This window comes from Salmo salar, chromosome ssa05, assembly GCF_905237065.1.
Source record: "Salmo salar chromosome ssa05, Ssal_v3.1, whole genome shotgun sequence".
Taxonomy (NCBI): Eukaryota; Metazoa; Chordata; class Actinopteri; order Salmoniformes; family Salmonidae; genus Salmo; species Salmo salar.
This window is the reverse complement of record NC_059446.1, coordinates 77,511,345-77,522,807: the sequence shown is the minus strand read 5'-3', so window position 1 is coordinate 77,522,807 and position 11,463 is coordinate 77,511,345.

Here is an 11,463-nt window from a genome sequence, read left to right as displayed (position 1 = left end):
AGGCCTACAAACCTGACTCAGTTACACCAGCTCTGTCAGGAGGAATGGGCCAAAATTCACCCAACTTATTGTGGGAAGCTTGTGGAAGGCTACCCAAAACGTTTGACCCAAGTTAAACAATTTAAAGGCAATGCTACCGAATACTAATTGAGTGTATGTAAACTTCTGACCCACTGGGAATGTGATGAAAGAAATAAAAGCTGAAATAAATAATTCTTTCTACTATTATTTTGACATTTCACATTCTTAAAATAAAGTGGTGATCCTAACTGACCTAAGACAGAGATTTGTTTACAAGGATTTAATGTCAGGAATTGTGAAAAACTGAGTTGACTCATTTTCCAAGGAGACTGGCCTTTCTTCAATCTTCAAATATGAACTTTCTATCATTAATGAGCTCGAGGACATCAGAGGATTTGATCCTGATTCAATAACCTTCATAGCTATCCTCCAATCAAAGGTTATGCAAATATTGGAACTTTTTTCTACACAGATCTTGGTGTCCTGTTGCTAAGCTTTGTTTTTTTTGCTAGGTGCTAGCTCAAGTTGCTACATGTACAATTTTTGCATTGTAATTTCATAAAATGTCTAATATCTGCAGTAATAGTGGAATGATGGTGTTTCACAATATTTTCACAAAAATGTTATTTTGGCCCAATACAAAATCGCATTCTAAAATGCAGACTTTTTCCTATTTGTCAACAAAAGCCAGACCGGCTTCTGTTGTTAAGATGGGAAAACTGCATCCCCCTCTCTTCCATCCTGCGACACTAAGAGACATGGTCCCTGTAAGCTCAGAGAGATTTCACTTCTCCCTTCTCTTTTTTCTTCCAGTATCTCTCCCTGTCTTTTTGCAGATGTTCCTGGTATCGTATACGATCATTTTTTATTTTGTTTCTATGTCTGTGACCTCTGTGCTGTTTTATGTGGCATCTTCTAAAAAAATAAAGACATACTACTTAGTTTTCAACTTGTGCACACCTTGGATCATTTTCTAGATTCAATTAATTGAAAACATGATTAAATAAGCCTAAAGTAAAAAATAAAAAGAAGTAAAGTAAAAACAAATAAGATAATGGATTTGTGTCATTTCCACCACTTTCTGTCATTTCCACCACACTTAAGTTTGTAAACTGAGATTTTTGGATATAAATATGAACTTTATCGAACAAAACATACATGTATTGTGTAACATGAAGTCCTATGAGTGTCATCTGATGAAGATCATCAAAGGTTAGTGATTAATTTTATCTCTATTTCTGCTTTTTGTGACTCCTCTCTTTGGCTGGAAAAATGGCTGTGTTTTTCTGTGACTAGGTGCTGACCTAACATAATCGTTTGGTGTGCTTTCGCTGTAAAGCCTTTTTGAAATCGGACACTGTGGTTGGCTTAACGAGAAGTCTATCTTTAGAGGAATTTTAATTATGAGATTTCTGTTGTTTGAATTTGGCGCTCTGCGCTTTCACTGGCTGTTGTCATATCGATCCCGTTAACGGGATTTCAGCCGTAAGAAGTTAAACACTGTTTCCCATGCTTGTTCAATGAACCATAAACCATTAATGAACATACACCTGTGGAACGGTCGATAAGACACTGACAGCTTACAGACGGTAGGCAATTAAGGTCACAGTTATGAAAACTTAGGACACTAAAGAGGCCTTTCTACTGACTCTGAAAAACACCAAAAGAAAGATGCCCAGGGTCCCTGCTCATCTGTGTGAAAGTGCCTTAGGCATGCTGCAAGGAGGCATGAGGACTGCAGATGTGGCCAGGGCAATACATTGCAATGTCCGTACCGTGAGACGCCTAAGACAGCGATGGACAGCTGATCGTCCTCACAGTGGCAGACCACGTGTAACAACACCTGCACAGGATCGGTATATCCGAACATCACACCTGCGGGAAAGTTACAGGATGGCAACAACAACTGCCCGAGTTACACCAGGAACGCACAATCCCTCCCTCAGTGCTCAGACTGTCCGCAATAGGCTGAGAGAGGCTGGACTGAGGGCTTGTAGGCCTGTTTTAAGGCAGGTCCTCACCAGACATCACCAGCAACAACGTCGCCTATGGGCACAAACCCACCGTTGCTGGACCAGACAGGACTGGCAAAAAGTGCTCTTCACTGACGAGTCACGGTTTTGGCTCACCAGGGGTGATGGTCGGATTCGCATTTATCATCGAAGGAATGAGCGTTACACCGAGGCCTGTACTCTGGAGCGGGATCGATTTGGAGGTGGAGGGTCCGTCATGGTCTGGGGCGGTGTGTCACATCATCGGACTGAGTTTGTTGTCATTGCAGGCAATCACAACGCTGTGTGTTACAGGGAAGACATCCTCCTCCCTCATGTGGTACCGTTCCTGCAGGCTCATCCTGACATGACCCTCCAGCATGACAATGCCACCAGCCATACTAATCATTCTGTGCGTGATTTCCTGCAAGACAGGAATGTCAGTGTTCTGCCATGGCCAGCAAAGAGCCTGAATCTCAATCCCATTGAGCATGTCTGGGACCTGTTGGATCGGAGGGTGAGGGATAGGGTCCCCCAGAAAATGTCCGGGAACTTGCAGGTGCCTTGGTGGAAGAGTGGAGTAACATCTCACAGCAAGAACTGGCATATCTGGTGCAGTCCATGAGGAGATGATCCACTGCAGTACTTAATGCAGCTATTGGCCACACCAGATACTGACTGTTACTTTTGATCTTGACCCCTCCCCTTTGTTCAGGGACACATTATTCCATTTCTGTGATCTTATTCAGTTTGTCTCAGTTGTTGAATCTTATGTTCACACAAATTTACACATGTTAAGTTTGCTGAAAATAAACGCAGTTGACAGTAAGGATGTTTCTTTTTTTTGCTGAGTTTAGTAACAATCCTATTATACACAGCACATCCCGAATCTGGAAGCAAATTAAAGTCCACTTTGACAAATTTCATTCATGCTCCCTGTTGCCAGGAATCCCTCCTTTTCCCCCTCTAACCTTGATAACACCTTTTGAGCGATGGGGAGAGCTAGGGATAAATACCATAGGGGATCTATAAATAGAAGGGACCTTTGCCTCCTTTGAGTTGCTGAGGGAAATGTGTAATCTTCCCAGACGTATATTTTTCAGATACAGATTAGAGACTGTTAGAAAACATCTTCCGACATTTGGGAATGCTAAATGTTTGACAGATGCATAAAAATATGCCCACCCCACCACCAGACAAACAGATATCTCGTCGATATGACGCTTTTCAGTCTGTTAGCACACCTACAGATGCCATTAAGGCAAAATGGGATGAAGAACTACGGACTGACATTTCTGTGGCAGACTGGGAAGATAGCTTGGAGTATATCCACACCTGCTCCATTAACTCCAGACATCGTCTCATATAAATCAATGTATTACACTTAACTACAGTAGGTTGTATTCCAAAGAACTCCCCCGCATCCCATTTCCCTGTAACATGGTGGAGATGTTAGTGCTATACCGATTCCTTGGGACATGCCTACCCTAAACACCTACCCTAACCTTTTTGCATTTCAGAGTTGGTACGTCCCAAGAATCCCAGATGGCATGGACCATGATGGACACTATTTTACTTTAAGTTTTGTCCACCAACTTCAAATAGCCGTAAAAACAATATTTGTTATTGAAAATATATTTCACAGTGATTTAATGGTATGATTCCCTACACTATTCAGTTATTGTTTTCTCACAAACTGAAATTGAATGAAGTGTTGAGTTTTAGCAGCCATGAAATGACAGAGCAATTTCTACATTGGCCGCTTTCCCCAGTCTGCCATTGTTCGTTGTGCTCGTGGAGGCGATGAAAAATCACTAGATTCTATGAACGTGATGACAACAGCAGAGCAACTACAGGGAAAAAGGACACACTAACGAGGAACAAGAAGAAAAAGCAGAAGCGCTTCTTGAATGGCACAATTCAGAACCTTTATCAGAAGTTTAAGAGGGGATACTCAGAAATTCAAATTTCCTATTGTGAATTCTGCAAAAGACGTCCTTTTTGGGTTGTCAAGCCAACAGTCCAGGATAGGGACACATGTCTCTGCAAAACCCACGCCAACCTCCAGTTCATGGCGGACAAACTCCTGTATCACAGTGATCAGCTGCAGCAACATTGAGAAAGTTTTGAGTCTTTGTGCTGTGAGAACCTGAAGAAAGAGTGCATGTATAGAGAGTGCTCCCTTCACCAAGCAAAAGAGCTTAAAACATTTCACTTTGATGCTGGTGAGCAGACATGGTGGTTTGAGTGGGAAAACAAAGCTGAAGAGAGAGAGAGAAGAAAAACAAAGAGGGAAACATTACATTTGAGAGTAAAAGAAAAGGTATGTGGCACTGTCACGTCCTGGCCAGTATAAGGGTTAATTGTTATTGTAGTTTGGTCAGGACGTGGCAGAGGGTATTTGTTTTATGTGGTTCGGGGTGGTGTTTTGGTAAAAGGGTGTTTGATTTAGTATTTCCGGGTTTTTGGTTTGTCTATGTATTTCTATGTGTAGTCTAGTAAGTGTGTTTCTATGTAGAGTTAATTGGGGTGGACTTCCAATTGAAGGCAGCTGCGTGGTGTTGCCTTTGATTGGAAGTCCTATATTAGTTGGGTGTGTTTGTCTGTGTGTTTGTGGGAGATTGTTCTGTGTTTAGCCTTGTGCCTTGCCAGACTGTCTGTATATCGGTCAGTCACTTGTTTTGTTATTTTGGTGTTCATTTTGGGAAGTTAATAAACGTCAAGATGAGTGCACACATACCTGCTGCGTTTTGGTCCTCCATAACCGACGAAAACCGTGACAGGCACACTGCAGATTCTATTGGACGACTTCTCCAAAGTATTGAAAGAGAAGTTGGGGAAACACGTGTACAACATTTGACACCAATACTCCAAACTGAGAGAATTAAGAGAATCCTGGGAAAGAGGATATCATTGTGCATATTGACTTTGCAGAGAACTACCTGTGTAAATACACCAGTGAAATCCAGGCAGTTCACTTTGGTGATTCTCACAAGCAGGTGACCCTCCACACCTGTGTTGGATATACCACAAATGATACAGTTTCACTTTGCTCACTGAGCTCTTCTATGCGGCATGATCCCTCTGCTATCTGGGCCCATCTCTCAAAACACTGGCCTACTTCCTTGAGCTCTGCCCATCGGCTACTGCTGTACACTTTGAGTGATGGGCCAACAACCCAGTATAGGTCTGAAATGTTTAACAATGGTTGTTGTTCAAAATGTTTGCAATAAAATGTTTTCTTACATTTTTTTTAACATAGATGTAATTTCCACCACACCTTGTCATTTCCATCACAACCCATATTTTGAGGTAAATTAGTATATTATTAATAATTTACATACATTTATTTGTTTTAGATATGGAAATCATATGGTTGTTATCATAATCTCACAAAAAGGTTGGGTGCAAATATATTTTTCATGATAAATAAATGTTTTCATCTGTCACCAAGGCGAGTTTAAACATTCAGGTGTCGTGTTGAATTATTAATATTAGGAAAACCTTAAGAATCACTTTAAATAATATTCAATACAAGTTCATGTACAAATGTATAAGAAATCCATTATAATTCAATTGAATGATATTTCATTTTCAGCTAAAATGGATGTTTAATGACATTTGTCTATGGCTGTCTGGGAAAAATGACAAAAATATATAAATTCCTGAATAGTACGATCGCAGCCATTATCAGATATAGTTTATAGACAAATCAAAGACAAGTACAATACTGGTAAAATGGTGTTTGAATAAGTTTTCATTTCTGAAGGTTTGCACGGCCAAAGTGCCGAAGTTGCATAATCACCCATTTACTATAATAAAAATATTGTTTCCATGTGTAATCTCATATTCACAACATCAGTATAAACTATCCATTTTAGTATTCAAAATGTATCAAATGAACCTGAAATGACTCAACGTCACACTTGTGGCGAGTAAATATACTGCTCAAAAAAATAAAGGGAACACTTAAACAACACATCCTAGATCTGAATGAAAGAAATAATCTTATTAAATACTTTTTTCTTTACATAGTTGAATGTGCTGACAACAAAATACACAAAAATAGTCAATGGAAATCCAATTTATCAACCCATGGAGGTCTGGATTTGGAGTCGCACTCAAAATTAAAAGTGGAAAACCACACTACAGGCTGATCCAACTTTGATGTAATGTCCTTAAAACAAGTCAAAATGAGTCTCAGTAGTGTGTGTGGCCTCCACGTGCCTGTATGACCTCCCTACAACGCCTGGGCATGCTCCTGATGAGGTGGCGGATGGTCTCCTGAGGGATCTCCTCCCAGACCTGGACTAGAGCATCTGCCAACTCCTGGACAGTCTGTGGTGCAACGTGGCGTTGGTGGATGGAGCGAGACATGATGTCCCAGATGTGCTCAATTGGATTCAGGTCTGGGGAACGGGCGGGCCAGTCCATAGCATCAATGCCTTCCTCTTGCAGGAACTGCTGACACACTCCAGCCACATGAGGTCTAGCATTGTCTTGCATTAGGAGGAACCCAGGGCCAACCGCACCAGCATATGGTCTCACAAGGGGTCTGAGGATCTCATCTCGGTACCTAATGGCAGTCAGGCTACCTCTGGCGAGCACATGGAGGGCTGTGCAGCCCCCCAAAGAAATGCCACCCCACACCATGACTGACACACCGCCAAACCGGTCATGCTGGAGGATGTTGCAGGCAGCAGAAGGTTCTCCACAGCGTCTCCAGACTCTGTCACGTCTGTCACGTGCTCAGTGTGAACCTGCTTTCATCTGTGAAGAGCACAGGGGCCAGTGGCGAATTTGCCAATCTTGGTGTTCTCTGGCAAATGCCAAACGTCCTGCACGGTGTTGGGCTGTAAGCACAACCCCCACCTGTGGACGTCGGGCCCTCATACCACCCTCATGGAGTCTGTTTCTGACCGTTTGAGCAGACACATGCACATTTGTGGCCTGCTGGAGGTCATTTTGCAGGGCTCTGGCAGTGCTTCTCCTGCTCCTCCTTGCACAAAGGCGGAGGTAGCGGTCCTGCTGCTGGGTTGTTGCCCTCCTACGGCCTCCTCCACGTCTCCTGATGTACTGGCCTGTCTCCTGGTAGCGCCTCCATGCTCTGGACACTACGCTGACAGACACAGCAAACCTTCTTACCACAGCTCGCATTGATGTGCCATCCTGGATGAGCTGCACTACCTGAGCCACTTGTGTGGGTTGTAGACTCCGTCTCATGCTACCACTAGAGTGAAAGCACCGCCAGCATTCAAAAGTGACCAAAACATCAGCCAGGAAGCATAGGAACTGAGAAGTGGTCTGTGGTCCCCACCTGCAGAACCACTCCTTTATTGGGGGTGTCTTGCTAATTGCCTATAATTTCCACCTGTTGTCTATTCCATTTGCACAACAGCATGTGAAATGTATTGTCAATCGGTGTTGCTTCCTAAGTGGACAGTTTGATTTCACAGAAGTGTGATTGACTTGGAGTTACATTGTGTTGTTTAAGTGTTCCCTTTATTTTTTGAGCAGTGTATAATACACCTTGAATGTACCACATATTTTCCTAAACTAACAAAACCAGGCTATTACGCTGCTAGCTGGTGCTCATACATTTATAAAACATATACTTTATACATTTGTCATAAATTACCTGCAATCATGGGACACACACAGTATGGATGATTGATGAGTAGTCTACGGGATATAAATAGCACTCCTAAAGAAGATGCATTTTCGAATTATTTGCTAACTTCAGAGGGAACTTTAGCTAACATAAAACCCATATGGCAAACTGAGATTCGGCAAATAACATATAGAGTGGTTTATTTGACGCCAAACCAACAACAGTAGTTACTAATAATAAATTGCTCATGTACGATGTAAAAGGTAGATTTTATGATTTAATGTAAATTTTATACATTTCTATCCCGGGACCATTCAATTTTCAACTCAACCACAGCAATTCTCCATAAATCTGCTGTGTTTTACCCAGAATCCCATACCTGTGTATTAGACAATGTAAACACACTAATCCACCAAGAGGTGGCATAATACCCATTTTTATGCAGGAATTTAACAACTTAATTACACTGTTACATAAGTAAGGGTGGCTAACCAGCCTAACTAATTACATTTTAGAACAGATGGAATAAAAATAACCAGCACAGTCATACTAAATTGTCTTAAGAAATTACATGGTGTTTTGGTATGTCAGTAGCCTGACATTATCATGCTATTATATTTGGTGTCTTATGTAGAATACTAATTAATCATTAATTAAGTGATCTATCGAGACATAGCACCATTCTGAGAAGTTGTGGAGCGTCACTCCGCTGAGCACCGCTGGCAGCACTACACCCCTGATTATAACCGTTGGATGCCTTCGGAAGTCTCACATAACCACAGCTCTATGAACTAAGTGCCACATTCAGTTTTACACCATTGCAGCAGCAGGTCAAAAGATTCGGGGTTGACCCAAAATCATTTGGTGCTAAAGTGCCGAAAGCCAGGTCCTGGTGATGTACATGTCCTTTGGTAAATTCAGAGCGTTTCGATCTCAGAGCGTTCAGCAGAGCGCACACTGGACACTCTGGCAGAGGAGTAGGGTTAATCCAAGTGGTCTGACCTCACAACGGCAGTCATACTCCCAAGCTAACTGGCTAAAGTTGGCTAGCTACTTCCAGACACAAATGATAGAACACTTCACTCTGACCATTTTACTCACCCTACCAGAGTTGGTTAGACTGTTTATGTTATCAAGTGCGCAACATGTTGACCAAGGAGAGAGAATAAAGACAGCTGTGAAAACAACAGCTGGAAAATGAGTTGGAAGCAGTAGCATTTGGATGCATTTTAATAATGTAGACAATGTTAAAGCACAGTGTAGAATTTGCCAAAACAAAATCTCATAAAGCCGGTTCTACGCATAACCTACACATGCGAACTGTGCACCCAACTGTGAAGCTAGCTGTAGCGGAGCGTCGAGAAACTAGCGGGCCTGCTAGTGATAGTGGTGGAGCCAGCACCTCCACACGTGGAGATGTATCCACTCAGTCAAGTAGGCCTACTCCGTGACCCACAGCAACACAGTCTTCTATGGACCAGTTTATGCCAAAGTCTATGTCTGAAGCAAAACAAGGCCAAATTGATATTGCATTGGCTAAAATGATTGCCACTGATTTCCAGCCATTTTCGATCGTGGAGGACAGAGGTTTTAGAAATAGTCTAAATCCAATGTACACAATTCCAAGCAGGAAAACCCTTTCAAGATCACTTATTCCACAACTGTACAAGAGCACACAGGCTTCAGTGCGGGAAAAAGTCCAAAAAGCTACTGCAGTTTGCCTTACCACTCAAAGGGGTTACCCTTTGAGCAGGACATCAAGGGTAACCCCTTCTTACATGTCGGTTACATGTCACTTCATTGAAGATTTCTCGATGTCTAGCTGTATTCTGGACTGCTTTGAGTTCAGTGACAGACACACCTCAGAGAACTTGGCAGAGGAACTGTTGAGAGTGGCCAGAGAATGGCAAGTAGATGGAAAAGTGGTCTGTTGTGTTAGCGACAATGCAGCTAACATAACCAAAGCCATGAAAATGTTAAAATGGATCCATCATCCATGTCTTGCCCACACAATGAACCTGATTGTAAGAGATGCTCTGAACGTGATGAAGCCCACTGTGAACAAAGTGAAAGCAGCTGTGGAATACTTCCACAGGAGCACAGTAGGTGCTGAAAAACTAAAGTCTACACAACGCCAGATGGGGATGCCTGAGCTGAGGCCTAAACAAGACTGCACTACAAGGTGGAATTCAACATTTTATATGTCGAAGCGGTTTCTTGAGTCAAAGGATGCCATCATCTCTACCCTGGCCATTGTCAATGCACCTGTTGATGCTCTGACCCAAGAGGAATGGGAGGTGATGGAGGTGTGCAGAGTCCTGGAACCCTTTGAGCAGGTCACTGTGGAGAGAGGTACAGTAAGCATTTATTACCATATCATTATTTAATCTGGTATTATATATGTATATGAGTAGTGAATGAGAATGTAGTATCAGTAGACAAAACATGAACCTGAACTAATAAGTTACTGTTCTCTCTTTTCAGCTATGTGACAGCCTCAAAAATGATACTCCTGTGTAAGGGTCTGCAGCGAATCACAGCAAGCCACCAGAGAGAAGCAAATGTAACCACAGGACATGTGACAGAGTTGATGGACATCCTATGTTCATCAATGGACAGAAAGTTCCACAGAATAGAATATAATCACGTGCTATCAGAAACCACTGCACTTGGCCCCAGGTTTAAGAAGTTAGCCTTCAGTAATGCCAGAGTGATTGATGAGGCTCTTCAAAGAATAACCTCAGCAGCAGGGAGGGATAGCCCCAGCAGTCAGCTGGCTCAGGCACCAGGGCAACAGGAAGAAGAGGGAGCAGATGGAGCAGAAGCACCAGCAGTAGTGCCACAAATGTCTGCTGTTTGGATGCTGTTTGACGAGAGAGCAAATGGGGATGCAGCACGAAGGAATCCCTCAGCAGATGCCATAATGGAGGTCCGGTCCTATATGGAGGAGCCCCTCCTCCAAAGATCTGCAGATCTTCTGAGCTGGTGGAAGAACAAGGCCTCTGTCTACCCACGGCTTACTAAAGTCATGACAGGGAGACTGCATAGTGGCCACATCCGTTCCCTCCGAGAAGGTCTTCTCGAAAATGGGACAAATAATTACTGAGAGAAGAAACCGCATCAGCCCCTCGAAAGTGAGGCAGCTTGCATTTCTGAATGCAAATCTCTCATAAAAGCTAAATATGGTCAGCATTGCTGTGTGCTGCTAGTTATAACATGGCAATAAAGAAGAGAGAGAAAAGAGGGACCAGTTTAATGTTTTAAGTGGGATGCTGCCGTTTTGCAAAAAGGTCTATTACCGTCACCAACTGGACGGGGTTGAGAAAAACAAGGTAAAAATACTACCCATTCGTGATAGTTTTTCCTAACTTAATCCACCCCAAAATAAAACTATTAAAAAAACACATTGACAAAACCAAAATCCCTTCCTTCGAATCTGAATATTTCCCTTCTCAGGCTCGATGACATGAGGGTAGTAAGGCTTGTGACAATACTCCATGCAACTCCTCCACGAGAAGTCTCCACTGCAACGACAGTGATATCTATTTTCCTGGACTTCCTCTCCACCTTGGCAGTGCCATTAATCAACATTGGCTATAAAGGCCACAAAGTCCACCTTCTTAACCTTTAACATATCTGGGTCCTGCTGTTGAAAGGGAACCCCTCCAGCCTTCAGTGAAGGCCTATCCACCACCATGGACTCTTCAGGAGCACCATTCGAACCCTCAAACCTTATAACAGCCGCTGCATATGAAATGCTCTGGATAGCCCTGACTTTGGCCACCTCATTTTCTTTCACCCTTGTTGGGCATTCCATGGTTCCCACCACAATTGCAACAT